This window comes from Oncorhynchus kisutch, linkage group LG19, assembly GCF_002021735.2.
Source record: "Oncorhynchus kisutch isolate 150728-3 linkage group LG19, Okis_V2, whole genome shotgun sequence".
In the NCBI taxonomy this organism is placed as follows: Eukaryota; Metazoa; Chordata; class Actinopteri; order Salmoniformes; family Salmonidae; genus Oncorhynchus; species Oncorhynchus kisutch.
The window spans coordinates 15,215,274-15,233,680 of record NC_034192.2 but is presented as its reverse complement, the minus strand read 5'-3'; the positions used below and the strand labels follow the sequence as shown (position 1 = coordinate 15,233,680).

The following is an 18,407-nucleotide window of genomic DNA, read 5'->3' as shown; positions in this document are numbered from 1 at the left end:
ATGTCTCTGCTGGGGCGTTGGACCGTAGCAGATGATCCACATGAACGTTGACCTGGCGATGACCAATTTGGACTTGGTAAGTCAAAGGTCCTCTGCGTTGCAAGATCACACCTGAGTTCCACAGGCGCTTAGGGTGTCTGAAATCACGTACCATCACCCTCTCTTCCTCTTTGAATTCTCTGACAGTCTTTGAGTGTCTGTCATGAGCTTTCTTCTGCTGTAGCTGGTGCTTTGCCACAGTGCTTGACAAGTCTGGTTTCAACAATGTCAGGCGGGTACGTGGTTGGCGTTTCAGAAACAGTTCAGCTGGTGTACATTCCGTTACTGTGTGTGGGGTGTTACGGTAAGTAAACAGGAACCGGGGAAGCCTTTGGTGGATGGGCACAGACTGAACCTCGAGTCTAGTCCAGGCCTTCTTAAAGGTTTGCACGGCTCTCTCCGCTGCTCCGTTTGATGCCGGATGGTAAGGTGGTGACAGGATGTGCCTTACTCCGTTGTTCTTGAGAAACATTTCAAAATCGTTTGACGTGAACGGGGGGGCATTGTCCGATAAGAGCTCCTTGACTAGTCCAAAGGATGCAAACAGGTGTCTGAGAAGATTGATGGTCTTGAATGTTTGCAAGTCTTGAATGCTTCTTCGCATTGTGGGGACCAATTCCACTTTGTATCGGCCTGCAGCAGTTGGTGAAGCGGATGCAACAATGTGGACAAGTTTGCCACAAACTTTACGTAATAGTTCAGGAGCCCCAAAAATGACCTCAGCTCTGAGATATTTGTGGGTGCTGGAGCGTTTACGATTGCTTCCACCTTGCTGTTGGTTGGGTGCAGGCCTTGTGCATCAATCTTGTATCCGAGATACTCCACTGAGTCCTGGAGGAACTCACACTTGCTGCGTTTCATTCTCACTCTGTATTTCTCCAGTCTTGACATCACTTTGTCCAGCACTACAAGGTGCTCTCCAATGGTTGGTGCTGACACGAGGATGTCGTCCATGAAGCACACAACATGGTCTATACCGTCCAAGATCTGATCCATTGTTTGTTGGAATATCGCTGGAGCTGTCGAGATTCCATAGGCCAAGCGATTGTATCTGAATAGCCCCTTGTGTGTATTGATGGTCAGATACTGTTCTGACTCCGGATCCAGCTTCAGTTGCTGATACGCGAATGCCAGGTCCAGCTTACTGAAAACCTTCCCACCAGCTAGAGTGGCAAACAGATCTTCAGTGTTTGGTAGTGGATATTCCTCTGGTAGTATGCAGCGATTTACTGTGACCTTGTAGTCACCGCACATTCTGACGGCCTTTAGATATTCCCAAAGGGTGGAGTCGTCAACATCCCCTGTGTCGTTAGTTCCGAGGAAAAAGGCAATCTGCTCCTTCAAATACTGACAAAAAGCCTCATCTTTCAGCAGGTATGCGTCTAAGCGCCACGGTCGCCGACCTGTCGACATATTGTCGAGTTTCAGCACCATGGACACAGGAGAGTGGTCCGTAATTAGAATAGGGTGATAGGTAACCGACTCAGCTGCTGAAATTAGTTTGGAGTCCAACAAAAAATAGTCAATTCTGGAATATGATTTATGAACTGATGAAAAGAAAGAGTAATCCCTGTCTGTTGAGTGCGTCAGTCTCCAAATATCGACAATGTTAAGGTTTGTCATCAATGTATTTAGACAGGCACTGGCATTTGATTGTTGAAGTGACCTTGATAGCTGTTTATCTAAAAGAGGATCTAACGTACAGTTAAAGTCCCCTCCAACAATAACACTTGTATCCGAGATATTTGGTATGTCCTTAAATACCCTTTGAAAAAACAATGGATCATCGAAGTTGGGTCCATATAAATTGACCAAGGTTACTGGTTTCGAATTCAGTGTACCAGCCACAATAATATACCGACCATTAGGATCTGAAATTGAGGATGAGTAAACAAACTGAAATTTTTTTCCTTATCAGGATTGCTACCCCTCTCGCTTTTGCATCAAAGTTAGACTGGTATATCTGACCGATCCAGCCGACTCGTAGCTTGGCCTGAGCGGAGCGTTTAATATGAGTTTCTTGAAGAAACACTATGTCAGCACCCAGTGATTTAAGATGAGAAAAAACCTTAGCTCGTTTCACCACATGCCCTAAGCCATTACAGTTCCAGCTGACTATCTTTATTCCACCTGGTCTATTCTGCTCTGTCACTATGTGGCATTTCTTATTTTAGAGCAAATTGTTGCTGTCATACAAATCTCAGAAGAAAAACGTCCCGCCGTGCGGGAGCTTGTCATGCCACCTGTACTAATAATGAACGTGAACATAAAACACAGACCCCGTCCCCCCTCCCGTCCCTTTACTGAGTGACTTCCCCAAACGAAGCACTCCTTGGCTAACACACAAACCTTAGGGTGTCTAGACATACAGCTTGAACTAACTCGTCGTCTATAGATGCTCCGCATATAAACTAATATTAAATAACACATAACACTTAACTCTCACGTTAGGGGGTGAGTGGCGCTAAAACATGATGTGCCAAACAATGGTATATTAGCCACAACATCTCACCAATCATAAGTCCCAAATTCTGATCTTCTAATCGAAAAGCCTTAGTCCGTAATTCCAAACACATTCCTGGCCTGTATTTGGTCATTTAGCCGGCTGACACAGCCGTTCTGTATCCTCAGCCAGGGCGCTGAACAGATTGGCCTCTTTTGCGTTGTCAAACGTACATGTTGATCCTTCGACTGTCACCTTAAACCGGGCTGGGAAGAGGAATCCATATCGGATGTTGGCCGCCCTGCATTTGTTGCGTACCTCATCATACTCTTTCCGTTGGTTCCTCACCTCCAAGGTAAGATCTGGGTAGAAAGACACCCTGGCTCCGTTGAAGTTAAGGGGGAACTTTTGACTAGCCAGCTTGAGGATGAGATCTCTGGTCTGGGGATAGTGCAGCCGTACAATGAATGGCCTTGGTGGCCCGCCCTTGGCCGGCTTCGTTGCCTGAGATCTGTGTGCGCAGTCGATCAGGATGGCCGTTTTGAAGTGTTCACTCCCCAGCAGGGCCGGTATCAGCTCCGAGACAAATTCAGTGGGTTTCCCTTTCTCAGTGTCCTCCTGGATGCCACATATTCGGATGTTCTGGCGTCTTGAATGCGACTCGAGCATTTCCAGTCGGGCTTTCAGGGTTTTGTTGTAATTTTTGAACGTTGCGCACTGTTTCTCTATGTCCTGTAGCCTGGTCTCGTGATCGACTGTCGTCTGCTCAACCTCATGCACCCTTCTCTGAGTTGCCTTCACACTTTCGGCCAAAGTCCCAATACTCTTTGAGATATCAGCCAACCTTGTGTCCACCTTCTTGCTTAGTGAGTTTATGGCAGCCAGTATGTCACTTTGCGTAGGCTCTGTGGAGGACTCTTGGAAGCTAGCCTCTTCAGCTAACTCCTCGTGGGTTGGCGACGTTGAAATTGGTTCGCTGTCTATCTCATTCAAGTTACCTTGTTTAGCGCTCCCTTTTCTGGTGCCTTTTCCCTTTGTCATATTTGTTTGAAGATATAGGTCGTGAGAGGTTAAGATAAATACTAATTTATTTCAAAATGGAGCGGAGCTCTAGCAAAGCACGTCTACTCCATAGCACGCTCTCTAGCGCCCCCTCGGCAGTTCTATCTTGACGGAAAATGTTGTAGTTGGGTATGGAAATCTCAGAACTTTTGGTGGCCTTCCTAAGCCAGGATTCAGACACGACAAGGACATCAGGGTTGGCGGAGTGTTGCTGAAGCAGTGAGTAAAACAAACTTAGGGAGGAGGTTTCTGATGTTAACATTCATGAAACCAAGGCTTTTTCAGGTACAGAAGTCAATAAATGAGAGTGCCTGGGGACACGCAGGGCCTGGGTTAACCTCCGCATCACCCGAGGAACAGAGGAGGAGTAGGATGTGGTTACGGATAAAGGCTATCAAAACTGGTCGTCTAGTGCGTTGGGGACAGAGAATAAAAGGAGTAGATTTCTGGGTGTGGTAGAATAGATTCAGGGCATAATGTACAGACAGGGGTATGGTGGGGTGCGGGTACAGTGGAGGTGAACCCAAGCACTGAGTGATGATAAGAGAGGTTGTATCTCTGGATGCGCTAGTTATCCTGGGAGAGGTCACCTCGTGTTTGGTAGGTGGGACAAAGAAGGTATCTGAGGCATGTTCAGTGGGACTAGGGGCTCTGCATTAAACTAAAACAATGATAACTATCCATGGCAACAGTATACACGGCATATTGACATTTGAGAGAGACATAAAGCGAGGTATAAAGCAATCACAGGTGTTGATTGAGAGAGCTAATTAAGACAATAACGGGTAAGACAACAACAGCTAATCAGCTAATACAACAATAACAGGTAAAATGGCGATGAATGGGCAGAGAGGGTCGGTTAACAACACACAGGGCCTGAGTTCGAGGCTGGGGCCGACAGATAAACAAAAAATAATCAAAACGGAGTACAGTGATTAATGAACAGTCCAGCAGGCATCAGCTATGTAGCCAAGTGATTATAGGGTCCAGTGAACAGCAATAGATGGAACAGGGAAGCCGCGGGGTAGTCATTACTACGCTAGCATACGGGAGACACAGCGTTTAAAGTTAGCAGGCCGGGGTTAGTAGAAGCGTCTGCTCCGACGTCTGGCAAAGGCCGGTTGAGGGCACAGCGGATAGACTTCCGTCGGCAGACCAGTCTTGGTGGTACGGCAGGGTGTCATGTCGACAAAGGGTCTAGGCCAGATGACAAAAGAGGTATTGTAGTTGTAGTAATTTTGTTTGCTAGACGGGAGATGCGCCTGGCTCGTGGCTAAATGGTGTTGGCTTCGGGGCAGGGCCGTTAGCCACTATAGCCACTCGGTAGCAGCTAGCTAGCAGCGATGAGCCGATGCAAAGGTCCAGAGCTTACGGCAAGGATCCGGTAGAGTAGTGGATTCTAGCCGTGTTAGGGTAGATTCCGGGAGGCATCAGCTGTGTAGCCGAGTGATCACTGAGTAGGCCGGGAGGTGGGCCTGGCTCAGAGCTAGCTTCGGGGCTGGGTCACTCGGTGGCAGCTAGCTAGCCGTGATGATCAGGAGTAATGGTCCAGGGCTTACGGCAGGAATCCTGCGTTGTAGTGGAGAAAACAGTTCGATAATGGCAGGCTGGCAAGTATTATCCAGGCAAAAAAAAAATGTCTGGTGCCTGTGCGGAAGGTAAAGGCCGCTAGCAGTGGCTGACAATGACTAAATAGCTAGTAGCTAATTAGCTGGTTAGCTTCTGAGTTGCAACCAGACTGAAGAAAAAAGCTGTGTATTTGTTAATGAGGCATGTTCAGATTCAGTTTGACAGCATCTTTTTCATAATAGTATGAATGTTTCATAGGTCTTCTGTGCAGACATGGGCCAAACATAAAAACAAAGACAAACATACTGGATACAATATCAAAAGAAATGTGGTTAAGCATCTCCAATGAAAGTTGGTCTTGACCTAGTTATACACGGTGCAGCAGACGTCCCTCGTATGTACAGTGTAGTGGACCTTTGTGTTCATATCCGTTTGCCCAGACACCATATCCATTTTAAGCTTAGGTCTATAAGTGAACATACTAAGTGCATGTTTTCAAGTACAAGCTGTCAGTGAGAACTTGAGTGAATCCTTTACCAAACATACCATTATGTTTTTGTGTATTGTGTCAACCATGCAGTCTTCCCTTTATTGTTGGTGATGTGTGGCAATGGTTGGTAAAAGGCTGTAATAAATATAGGTCTTAAAAAAGTGTTTTCATGCATAGTGTTTGATATAAACAGCATTGGGATATTACCATATGAAAACTGAGGTGTTTCATTTTTGGCCACACTGAGGCACTGTAGTCCACTTGCCACAAGATCACAACCTACTTGAGCGCTGATGTGTTTCTCCACGTTCACTGCATCTCTGTGTAGAGTAACACTGAGTTATGAACAGCAGGTGGTGCTAGCTGATAACCTATTGGAAAACTCTGAGTGAATCTGTACCTGTGCTGAGCATTGCTCCCTGGGTTACCTCTGACCATTCAATACTACCCGTGAACAGCTATATGGTCTGCCACCACAATACAGATCTGTTCAAGTGGCACATACATGGCCTTGTTCTGTTGTAATCGTTCCATTTCAAACACATGGGGATTAACTTTGTTTACTCAGTATAGAGTGAGCAGTGCACCATCAAAAATTGAGCTTTGTAGTAGCAGCATGGCCCTTTTCATGTAGACCTACACACTTGGTGTAATTTGTCCCTTGAGGCTCTTCTCTTTTTTATCATCATCTCTTTATATCACTGTAATTCAGTACAATAGACGCGCCTTGCCAGATTGACAATAACCATATGAGTTGGCAAGAGAGCACAAACACATCTGAGACCAGGCTACCAAATCAAAGGTGGAGTAAGAGTGGAGAATAGCAGCAGCTCAACCTTTTAACTATTGAGCAATACCCCTGTGAGAGAAGTACAACTCGTAAAAGCCTTTAAATGCCAAATATTTGGCTGCTGCTTTGGCAACGGGTCTGTATCATGGTGCCGATTTCTTCCCCCTCCTTACTATTTGTTAAAGACAATGTGTACGAATGTGCATTTAGGCATGCTAGTTCTCTCTCTTCAGTTTAATGTGTGGATGAATTGATGGCCGTGTAGTGCTACTACAGATATCAGTTCTCTGTGAACCCTCCTGCTACCGTCTGTCTGTCTGCATGTCTCCATTCTATTCCATGCACTTGGCTGGCGTTGTAGGGGAAACTTAAAGCTCCAGAAGTGTTTGAATGGGCCTCCATTACCACATTAGTTTCTGATAGTCATTTTGCAGACACTTTAACAGGGTCCAGTGGAATTGGGTCAACACCCTTCTGTCAGCTACCACAATATATGCATCAGTAGGTGTTCAGGTGGCATTGCAAACAGGGTTCAAATGAAAACGATGTAAACGTTTTCTCATGTTGAATAAGACATATCTCTTTATTTTAGAGGAGGAGACTTGCTAGGGATGCTATGGAAAACGTGATAAAACCCCTTAAGATAAGGTAGTAGATCATGGCTTTAGGTGAAATCTAGGGCTTTAAATCCGTGACTCCCATCTGAAAGTCTGCAAGGTACAGTAGTTCATGAAAAGTTCACTTTCTGGCTGCCTAAGCTTTCCAATAGTCCTCACAAGCTTTGTTTTTTTACTGCATCTCCATAAATCAACATTGATCCAATCTCCCGGCACTTTTATTGTTGCTACGGTTGCCAACACAAGTATATTATCTGGAGCAAAAACTATTAAAGGCAACACAAACCGATAGCTTGGGGAAGGTTGCCCCGGACCTCAGGCGAACGGCCATAAGATAAATAACCACAATAAAACCTTATCATGACAGTCATCCATTCCCACCAGGGAACCAAAAAAAGAGCTGCATTTGTAATTCAGGATCAATGTTTGTCTGATGGGAGGCCACAAACGGGTGCGCCGTTTCGTTTCAAACTCCCAGGTTTCATTTGTAGACACAATGGAACTATTGAAATTGGTCAATGTTTTCCTGCTTTGTCTCTGTCGGTACCTCTGCAATAATCTGGTTTGGATGTGCTTTAATTCCAGGTTAATTCTGTATCAAGATGAGTTATTAATAACACCATTTGACCTATATTCAAGCCTTGGGATCATGTGGTGTAATACAGACATTGAAACTTGAAAGCTTTAGTGATCCATGATTACCCAAATATCTTAACCAAGTATGAGAATTAAACATTTTTTATGATGCATTGATAGACGGTGTTAGGTTCTAATTATCAGAGTAAGAGCTCGCCGGACACTATGAAAGCCTAAACCAAGTTTATTCTTCCCAGAGGATCGAACAGCTGAACAGACAAAGACATGGTTACAATAGTGGTGGTATATGTACGCCACTTTGGGTGGAGTCTCCTCCTTCTCGCTAAACGTAGCATCTTTATTGCTAGAAAGGAAATAAAATGATTACGGGCAATAAACTTTTCCTTCTCCCTAAACGTGACCTGACCTCGACCTCCTTCGTCACTAATCCATGACTCTCTCCCCTCATCAGTGCCTGCCACATACGATTGTTTCCCCTACACTCAGTACATTCCAAGCTTAATTGCACCCACCATGCACCTTCCTCCGACAGATAACCATTAACTTCTGGTGTAGACGCGCTCTAAACCATAGCACTCAATATTTCAATAGAATACCTGATAATTAACCCTATTTCAAGTTTGAGAGTTTAGGAGTTAGAACCCGGAATCCATCAGTCCCCCGTTTTTAACATTTAACTCCATACTGTTCAACATGACATAAACTTGGAAATGACTTATAAATGGACAAACAATAATAATAAATCATGAACCATTTAAAAAAATAAAAAATAAACATGCCTAACATTCACAGTGACATATACAAACCCAGAGACATATGGCCTCTGTTCTATGATCACACCAAGCACACTCTTATTTCCATTTCTCATAGAACACTGAGAATAACATGTCCGTTGGAGCTGTTGACTCCTTCCATCTCAACTATCTCCTTCTGGTTCCTAGGAGAATGATAAGCACATTAGACTTGAAAGGCAACGAGAAACACAAAACATAACAGTATTAACAATGTGGTAATCTATGCATAATTATATATGCATGAAAACCCAAAGTTTGATAACGTGATAATTCCCACTCTTTCTTTGCCTGACTCAACGCCTCCAGGATACTTTTCTCCTGAGTTTGGCAAAAATGAAAGTCCTAAAAAGCCTCTTCAGGCTTTCACCCAGTCTTCCCCTTTCCGGCCACAGGCTCTGAGAGGTTTTCCCAAGCCATGTCATTTTCACTTTGTTCCCCATTTCCTCCATTGCCACCTGATAGGCACGTCACCTGATAGGCAAATGCGTAGGCCTAATCAACGCCACTCCTCTTGAGGTAACTTAGCACTGAATATGCTTTCACATCAATGCCTCCAGAATTGTGTCCAGTGTACAATTGCCCCAACATCTACCCTTTCATATGATGCATTAACCAATAAAGCAAACTAACCCAACTATGGCGGCTAAAATAGCTCCCAGATCCAACCCATCTGCATGTCTACAATGGAATCTAGTCTTTCTCTCTCTCTTTAGCTCTGCTTCCTCTGTCATGGCGTCTTCAAGCTCACCCATTATGCAGCTGGATCTCACTTCATGTGAGGAGTGTGAACCCACCGAGGAGAGACGTGACGATCTTTGCAGGTGCTGTAAGGAGTACTATGTGTGGACACACAGCAACGCATGGGTCATTTCCTGACAACATAGACTCTCCCAACAATGCTATTAAAGTAACCCCTGCTACTACTAACACTGCCCATGACGCATACCTCAAATACCTAAAATCCACAATTTGGACCGTAGTCCAATTCCATGATGTTACTATCGCCTCCTTCAATAACTGTCCCTACAGCGACTGCCGTGAGAATAACTACTGCATGGAATCTGTCTAGTGTTCGCTGGCTGTTTGGCTGTTATAAATGGGAAAGAGATCAATGACGTTGGAAGAATATCCAACCTAACAAAACTCTGAGTCACAGGTTTCCTGAAAGTTGACAATAGTGTCTGAAATGCCTATCTCTGCTACTTTCTCCATGCTCTGGGTATGTGTAATATACCCTATATTGTGCACAGTTAGCTGTCCTCCCTCTCCTACGAGATATCACCTGTAACAATATACATAGAGTGGTATCATCCCCAGAAACTATCACCCCGACTTCAATTTATGAGCCCCCACAGATCTCCACCCAGTCACGTTCCATCCCACGTAACAGCCTTATGTAAACATTCTGTCTCAAACACAGACCTCATGTGTACCTCGCCTCCTGCTACAGATACATTTACACATATATCATTCCATCTAACTCATATGGTCACTACTCTTAATGCACTTCTAAAGTTATAAATATACAAAAAATTCTCAAATCAATATACATCAATCCCTCCTCTGGAACAATGATCAATCACTCTTATGTTCCACGAAACCTAAACACATATTGACTTAAACAGGGAAAAGAGAAAATGCATGTTTAATAATTTCACATCACCCTTGATGCGACTAAGACTGGGGACAGAACCGTCCATCCGTTCCATTCTATGCCCATGTGATGCTGGTCTCCACGCCCATCTCATTCATTTTCATCTTTCGGTGTTAATGCAAGACAGACTTTGAGCCTTGTAATGCAATCAATTGTACCTTTTTTTAATCTAGTAATCTATATGTATGTATTGATGCGATTTAACAAAATCTTTGACATGGTAAAACAAAAAACCTTGTTTTGAACCAAGCTATCATCCAGTGAGTTCTCTAATAACCTCCCTCTCGGAGGACACTTAAAGACAAGATTTCTAGAGCCTCCCTAGGCCCAATACATTTGAGCAGTGCACCTACCCCTCACAGTTTGAGAGCAACTCTCTCTCGCTGTACCCGAATCATAACTAAAACATTTGATAAATGATCCAACCCAAATTTAGAATGACAGTAACTTAACTTTGAGTCTATCACTTGAATTCAAGCTTCTCAACCTGGCACACATCATCACGGTTAGAATGTACATTTATAAACGGGACCTTTTATTGCCAACTCTTTTCATTACAACTCCCATCTGTCCCTGTTTTCCTGACTAAGCATTCTTAGTCTAAATTGTTCGCAGTGTGTAGACCTTCCTTCATATCGTGATTCAAAAACAAACAACACTGCATGTTAAATAAAAAAAGAAACACGTTTGAATAACCAATCATTTTAGAATTACAACTCTTAAACTCCACAAGGAAATACTGGTACACCCCAATAGAAAAGGTCAAATAGAATAGAGACTGGTGTTTTCTCATTCATTTTATAATTAAATCCCACCTGTTTCCATCATTTCTAGTGAGATGGATCAGGACTAACCAGAAAGTCAGGATAGAGGGAATTTGACACCATTGAATATTTCCTGTCCCTTTTCTTTCCCTGTGCTTCAGAAACCATTTAAAAACCTTTCAAACATTTTCCATCATTCTGCATACCCAATTTAAAACCAAAATGAAAAGACCCCAAAAAATACATCCCACAGTATCAACACCACTAACGCATATTCATAACCGGTAAGTTGTACTGGTGTGTGTGGTAAACCGTAGGTCAAAAACACACACATGAACAACAGGCCTTACTTATCTTGGAACACCGTTTTTGGCCTAATCCAGATACTTTTGTACTTAAAACTGCCGAATATCACTAACTTCTCTCCCCATGACCACAGTCTCGGGGAACATTCCAACGAGAGATAATGAAACCCCCTCTTCTGGAAAAGAAAGTGTACATTTCGTTAGCAATCCAAAAGTATTAATTATATACCAAAATGCTAATGGTAAATCCACTGTCCTTACTCCAATCATTAAGCGTTTGTTTTAATCCACCCCAACGTTTGTGTCCTTTTATTTAGCACGTACTACCCTTAGACACGGCGACTTTATCTCGCCACCGAGTCCAACCATTCGCTGGTCTCTTTCCCCATGATTCTCCATAACCACCGCACCACCATGTTCATGAACAACAACAAAAAATGTAAAGTGCATTTTAGGTTTGGTAACCCCTATGCTAATTCCTCGTGACCCCTCCACCCTTTCGTCCATTCTAGAAACCTATTTCAGAATAAGATGACATAAAATGTTAATTTCTTTCATAATAAAACAACATAAAATGTCTCATGAGATTAAAAACCCCCTAAGGTTTTCTGAGTTACCAGGAGTGTTTGGCCAGATAATATTTAGTTGTTACCTCTTTATGAATCCATTCCCCTGGCATTTCGCCTAGATTCTTTAACCCAAAATACTTTTTCCTGTGGCAAATTTAGCCAATTTCTCATTGTAAGGAATCTGTTATATTTGATCCCTGGTATCTATTAAAAAGTTGTGTTAAACGTGATCTCGTATGTCTTCCTTCACATAGAAACTGTAATCTCTATGAACCACTATTGATCGTACCGAGGCCATACACCGCTATGTGAAAGTTTCCTGTCCCGCTACTTTCAGGAAGATTTCTTGCTGCTCTTTTTGAAAAAGAGGCAAACGCTTTACATGGCAGCATTTCCTCCGAATGCAGCAGGCGCCATTCCCACTCTACACTCATTCTTCCAATGCCCAACGGCCCCACAAAACAATTCGAGCCGAATTGGTAGAATGCTCGTGAATCGGGGCTGTCTGTTGCCATATCAATAGTTGTTATTCCCAAACCTCTCCCGACGATGTCCAGGGTGTTTTAGATTTCTTCACTCCCTTCTATGAACTGTTTTCCAAGGTAGCGCTACCCATTTCCCCAAAGAATAGTTATGGTATTTGTGCCTTTTAATTGGTCACGGCACCTAATACCTTGTATTAGAACCACTACTATAGAGTCTGCAAATGTATTATTTGAGAATACGGATGACCTAATGTCTTATTCCAGGGTTGCGCCTCAAATATCACTGTTGTTGATAACACACATTACCAACATTATTCCCACTTGTCTTCCTATTTCCACATAATCTGTCACAGTTCCCCCGCCCCAATAGGGCATAAACCAACCTCTCTCCTTGTTGCTACTGCTCATATTCTCTGAATCATTTTATCTTTCTCCTTTTCTAACCATGGATGAGGCTCTCCTCCAGACACTTATCCATCCCCTGGCACGATACTGCCTCACACTCTTTTCTTATAGTACTCACAGGAACCAACCCACTCGGGATTTACCCCCTAGGACTTACCCTCTGCCGGTACCAGCCTGCTCAGGCTTACCTTCCGGGTCTTACCCTATAGTTTATAGTAGTCACAGGAACTAACCCACTCGGGATTTACCCACTAGGACTTACCCTCTACAGGTACCACCCTTTTCGGGCTCGCCTTCCTGGACTTACCAAAGCTACGACTGGTGGTAATACAATGGGACTACTGAATAAGCTCAGGCTTTCTAGTTCCGTATCCTATAATTGGTTCAGCCTACGACTCTCATCTCCCCAACATGTCAGAATTAGTGATAACAGGTGTAGGAACTGTGCCTACCTTGTTTCTGGTGCCGGCTCCTGTTTCACTGATCCAGAATCAGCCCCAACTGTTAGGTTCTAATTATCAGAGTAAGAGCTTGCCGGACACTATGAAAGCTTAAACCAAGTTTATTCTTCCCAAAGGATAGAACAGCTAAACAGACAAGGACATGGTTACAAATAGTGGTGGTATATGTACCCCACTTTAGGTGGAGTCTCCTCCTTCTAACTAAACATAGTATCTTTATTGCTTGGCAGGAAACGAAGTGATACTGGCAATACACTTTTCCTTCTCTCTTAACGTGACCTGACCTGACCTCGACCCCTTTCATTACTAATCCATGACTCTCTCGCCTCATCAGTGCCTGCCACATATGATTGTTTTCCCTACACTCAGTACATTCCAAGCTTAATTGCACCAACCATATACCTTCTTCCTACAGATAACCTTTAACTTCTGGTGTAGACCCTCTAAACCATAGCACTCAATATTTCAATAGAATACCTGATAATTAACCCTATTTCAAGTTTGAGTTAGAACTCAGAATTCATCAATGGCTTATTGATGGCTGATAGGATCTCTTATCTGAAATTGGTTTAATAGTGATTTACAATATTACACTAAACACCAATCAGTGTTACAACATGTGTGGTGGCTTTGCCACAGTCTTTCTTCATGTTCCCCGAATTGACCTTTCTCATTGTTAATATTTAATAGAATCTCATAGCTGAGTGAACATGACTGTAATATTTATGTCTCCCCTTGGGAGGTGTTTGCACAGACAGCTGTATTAGAACTAGTAGCTCATTAGTACTGTACTGTATATTCAAGCTATTAGGATCTTTAATTGTGGGTGAGGGTTAGTGTTGGTGAGGGTGTCCCATGTCCATCCATCGTTGCCCTCTGCCTCGGGGTCACATTTCCTCCAGGGCATTCCAGAGGAGAGGCTGCTGGTCTCCAGGGAAACACTGGGCTCCCCTGACAGGCCTGGCCTCCAGCTCTGACTGGGGCACAATGGCGGTACACACACACACACAGCAGCTTTCACCACCCACAACATCACCATCCACCATCCTCATCACTTTTTCTCTTTCTGTTTCTCTCACTCATCTCTTTCCTTTTTCCTCACGCTCTTTTTTTCTCTCTCCAGTTCTCATTCCATCTTTCGCTAGCTCTCGGTCTCTCATTCCTATTCTCACCTCTCTGTTTTTCTCGCACCGTCTTTCGGAATATCTCATTTCCAGGATTCCCTCTCTCCTCCTTTCTCCTGCTTGGCTGCCTGGTCCCTCTCTCTCACCATCTCACCCTCCTCATCTGACTTGCCATTGGCTCCCTATCATGCCACATGACATTCTGCAAGCCAAGAAGCTGTCAGGTTGTTGTTCGAATCTGAACAATGTACCGGCTCTTGGATGATCCTATATTAGATAACTCTATCCAACCGTTCTTTGGTGAATGCAATACAATCACTGATGTCATTATTGTCATATCTGCTGTCGAAGTGATAGTAAATGATGGCTGTGGGAAAAATCTGGCTGTGAGTTCTCATTGTCATATAGCCTAACCCATGTTTTCACGTGTAAGAAAGAATAGCAAATTCCAGATTTCATCATCTGTCAAAATACATGACTCACTTAGGCTTCATGGGAGACTAACGCAATGGAGGGAACAGTTTCATGGTAAAGATTCTGGATTCCTCTGCATTATGTTTTTACAATGGGTGTGTGACTGTGTGTTAGAGTGAGTGTTTGGGAAGAACATGGGCCAAATCCTGTCTGGGTGTTTACTCTTGGAACCATGCGAAGGGCTGCTCACCTCCACTTTTAAAGTCCAACTGACCATAAATTGAAGAGATAATTTGAAGTGATGACAGGTTGTACAATGAATGCCTTGGCTTGAAAACATACCAGTAATTTTTAACCCGTACGCGAGCCTCCTGGTCTCGCTTCATGGCTCATGCTCTATTATGGTCATGGCGAAGGTAAGAGTGGCCCTGGACGACAGAGCATTGGTCTTTACTGTATCTAGGTCAGACGCTTTCAATGATTCACCGCTAACTAAATGACAGGGAAGGATAACCATGGATCTTATAGTCAACAGCTCAACAGCTGGAAAACCTTGAGAAGAAGATCAGTGATGTGATTAATTTGCATCTCATGTACTGTAAAGCAGTATATGGAAAGCAGGGATAGGGGGAGATAAAGGGGTACGGCAAGAAGAGACGTAAGGAGAGAGCTAGTGTGACCTTATACTGCCAGAGAAGACAAACACCAAGGCAGGGAATCAGGGCAGGCGTTACGGATGGTCCTTAGGGGGCCTGGCCCGCCCTCCATACCTCCTTGCCTGTCGAAATAAAATATTAAAATACTGATAATTTATTGGACCGAGACGCACGCCGACAGAAAGACTCATCAATCTCTGATAAATCAGCAGAGCGAGCTAAACAGCGCCCCCTTGTGTCATTATGTGTATCTGACGCTGTCTGGACAAAAATTGTATGGCATGTCATACTCTTTTTGTCCAGGCAACAACAGCTACATGATGTAGTAAGAGAGGGGTGCTGTTTAGCTCACTCAGATGCTTTCTCCGGTGAGATAGTTTCTTCCCCTGACAGTAGAGCCTGCTCCGAGCCTTCTCCCGATATTTGAAGGTGCCATGCCCAGTTGATAAGCACCCTGATAATTGCCTCGAATCTGAACCTAAAACTATACCCAAACTAATTTAACAGACATAACAACATGAAATTGATGAAGTAATATGTGATGGGGGAGAAAGGCGGAGAATGGCTGAGCGAAGCATAACTATGTAAATCACCAATTTATGAATGAAGAAAAGGATGGGCCTTTATTGTTTTGATCTATTCTAAATTATAATCTCAAAATGGTATGTACGCTAAATCAGTACACCGAATCCAAGCAGTCTACCCTGGCCTACTTGGAGTACCAAGTGAGAGCGTGTGTCATTTACAAATGGCAAGAAGACCAAGATGAATGGAAGCACATCTGAATGAAAAAGACTCATATGATGGGGAAGAAATGAATCACAACATCTCTGATGATTATTCTTCCGATTCAGAGCCTCAGTCTGAACCAACACCTCCGAGGCCTAAGTGCAAAAAAAAGACAGAACGGTGCGTACTGAGCAGGTCACCAAATGAAACGGTGAAACAGGAGAGAGGAGGGACGGCCCTGTTTGGATTGAACAAGCCGATGACAATGCTACGGGCCGCTTATTTGCACAAAATGTCATCATTGAGAGACCAGGCCCTACCTCTCAAGAAAAGCAAAACATTAGTAACGCATTCACCAGCTTTCCTTGTTTATGTGACATGAACATGCTCCAATAAGCTGACAATTTAATTTTTGAGAACTCTATCACAAGCTGTCAAGTAATCAGACACCGTAAGCTCCCGGCTACTATCCAATCAAATCCATTTTGACATTATCCCTAGTTAGTTCAAATTGGCTTAAAAAAACTAAACGTAACACAATATCTGTCAATTAATTTACAGCAAAATTGCCCATGTACTTCTGTGTGGTGTGGATGGTGTGTGTGTGTGTGTTTGTCTTTCATTCATTTTTCCAGCGGTAATGATGCAAAGTAAGCTTACCTGGCAGAATTATATAATGATTATTTGTATCAAATCCGATGGGCTTTTGTTTTGCAAACTCTGTCTTGACATATACAGCAACAAAAACATAGCTAGACCAGCACATTCCTCTCGCACAAAATGCACAATTAAAGAGACATTACTCCCAAAAAATCGAAATGTGTTCATTTTTTGCCCCGCCCTAAAAAAATGTCTTCTGCTGTGATTTAAGCATTGACATGGACTCAGAACGTCTAATTTCATTGTTTCTCATTGAAACAATTTGAACTCTTTAGAGTGAAAACTGAAAAAAAATTACAAACCAGGAAAAATAAAGCTGAGAAAATGGAATATTGGGAAAATACAAAGTGCCTATTTGAAAGCTACAAAAAAAAAATTGGAGTACCTCTGAACATGTTTCATAATTTAAAAGTAACTCTCATGTTAGAAAAGGTTGTAGACCCCTGTCTTACAGTAACATAAACTAATAAAACAAATTGTATTCTTATGTTACCTAAAACAATTTGATTTGATTTGATTTGACAAGCGAGAGCATATATAACATTTATTAATTACACTGTTAGAATGTTGCAGCCATATTGACTGCTCATTGACTTGAAGGGGGGTCTATTGAGGGGTTATTTTTTATTCATTAGTTGGAAGGGCCCCGTTCTGTCACAGAAAAGACACCAATAATCTTTTGGGTGATTACCAGAAAAAGTGCAATCCCAAAGAGAAGAGAAAGTGAGTTGAGTTGAGAGGCAGTTACTCTAAATCCCTAACAGCCTGTGTCCTACTGATCAGGAGCCTCCAGCATGTAGAGCACACACACACACACACACACACACACACACAGCAAACACACACCAACAGCTAGCATGTAGCCCTTGACAGATTGATAACCGGCCCACGCCTGCTCGGGGTGAGAGTTCACCGGCTGGACCCACAGAGTGTTGGCAAAGACACAGGCTCACAGGCTATAAACGTAGAGCTCTTAACGCCCAAAAATGTGCACGAGAGGTAGTATATCTGAAATCTCCAGATTTATGTGAATGTCCTTCCTCTTCTCCAAACACACACATACCCAATCCCTCGCTTTTTAAAGCGACACCGTCACCGTCGGTTTCTGCCTCGTGTTTGCGTTTGTTCCTTGTGTTTTTGTGGTTGTTTGTGTTTGTTTTTGTTGGTTATCAGGGCTGTCTAAAAATGTAATCAGGTTTCCTGCCTATGGTGTTTGATGATGCCAGTGAAGCCTGATGCCTGGCCTGTAAGGATGTCACGGTTAGGAACAGGAAATGGGTTTTCAGACAGACAGACTCAGACGACAAAAAAAGGACATCACTGTTACTGTTTGTGTACTGGGACATTGTTCCATTCAGGGACATTGAGTCATATCTCTTTTAATATCCTGTTGATTTGAGATTCGCCTCTCTCTCTTTACTCTTTCTCTTCTCTTGCTGTTTCTTCATGAGGTGCCTAACCGCCTAATAGGTGGGGGATATGATGTTATGACTGATTATGATGCTCAGCTGGTTTTTAGTCTGGGAAAGTTTGTATGGTACAACCCAAGGACCACAATGTTGTAATCATGGAAACAAATAATATTTGTCAATGGTCTCAAGCTATTTTGGAAAACTTGATGTTTCAGCCTTCCTTAATTCAATAAACAGATTATTCCGAGGTTGTTTTGACTGCATACTGTTGTTATGACGACATACTTGTCTCTGTTGGCGAAGAAACAGAAGTGTCGTGGTAGAGTATACACAGGTGGCCACTACAATAGATACCTTTGTAATTATCC

At 43.2% G+C, this 18,407-nt stretch overlaps 1 protein-coding gene across 1 annotated transcript in view; it reads left to right on the top strand.

The window, feature by feature from the left end:
* Positions 1 to 18,407, top strand: part of LOC109864636 (synapsin-3-like) — a 136,499-nt gene that overhangs the window by 16,220 nt on the left and 101,872 nt on the right. The window lies entirely within an intron of this gene.